This window comes from Octopus bimaculoides, chromosome 4 (genome assembly GCF_001194135.2).
Source record: "Octopus bimaculoides isolate UCB-OBI-ISO-001 chromosome 4, ASM119413v2, whole genome shotgun sequence".
In the NCBI taxonomy this organism is placed as follows: domain Eukaryota; kingdom Metazoa; phylum Mollusca; class Cephalopoda; order Octopoda; family Octopodidae; genus Octopus; species Octopus bimaculoides.
Genome location: NC_068984.1, coordinates 58,254,202 through 58,255,152, shown reverse-complemented (window position 1 = coordinate 58,255,152; position 951 = coordinate 58,254,202). Strand labels below are relative to the sequence as shown.

The following is a 951-nucleotide window of genomic DNA, read 5'->3' as shown; positions in this document are numbered from 1 at the left end:
TTATTTGAAGCCATTATTATTATTATTATTATTATTATTTGAAGCCATTATTATTATTATTATTATTATTATTATTATTATTATTATTATTATTATTATTATTGAGTGAGAGAGCAACGCATACCATCAAAGTGACACTGGGGTAAAATATACGGAGCCCATTATACCCGCCTGATAAGGGTACACCAGGCACATGCATCACAACCATATGTGCGTGACATGGTGATCTCATATGAAGATAAACAGTGCATAACCTCGCAGGTGGGGCCCAATTAGAATTTTCTTCAGGTCGAGTGGCATTAACGATATTGTATAAACAAAGAAATTAACATAAAAAGACTAGGTATGTATCGCATAATACAGTATTAATCGAAAATATTTCAACCCTAATCAAATCGAAGTCGTATTTTAGGCTAAAATGGTACACTTACTTTTTTTTATTATGATTTTAAGTTATATAAAGTTTAATCATTCATTCATAATAATGTTTCCATTCATATCTTTATTCCTATACTTTACGGAGTATTTTTACTAGACTTCTTATAAATAAACGTTTTTACTCTTAAATAGTCTAGCTTAAACTATTGCATCCTTTAAATATGTGCTAATACTATCTTTATTATTTTAACCTTAAACTTCGTTCAAATTGTATTTTAAACGAAAACATTTGTTTAAGTTGGTTTTTGCATATAATATACCTGTTAGCTTATATTATAATGGACGTAGGGTTGATCATGGAATGTTTATTATTTTGATATTTTTAATAATATTTTTCTGTCTTTATATAATAAGTATTTTATATAAATTCATTTGTTATTTATTCTTGGTTGATATATACATTCATTTATTATTATTATTGTTGTATTTTGACCTGAAGATTAGCTATATTTTTTAATAGAATTGATCTTCGATAGTTTTAATCGATTTTAATCGATTTAAATTTTCTTTCTA

General features: G+C 25.7%; 1 protein-coding gene across 2 annotated transcripts in view; it reads right to left on the bottom strand.

Moving 5' to 3' along the window:
• Positions 1-951, bottom strand: part of LOC106877357 (polycystin-1) — a 144,523-nt gene that overhangs the window by 111,544 nt on the left and 32,028 nt on the right. The gene's annotated exons all lie outside the window — the stretch shown is intronic.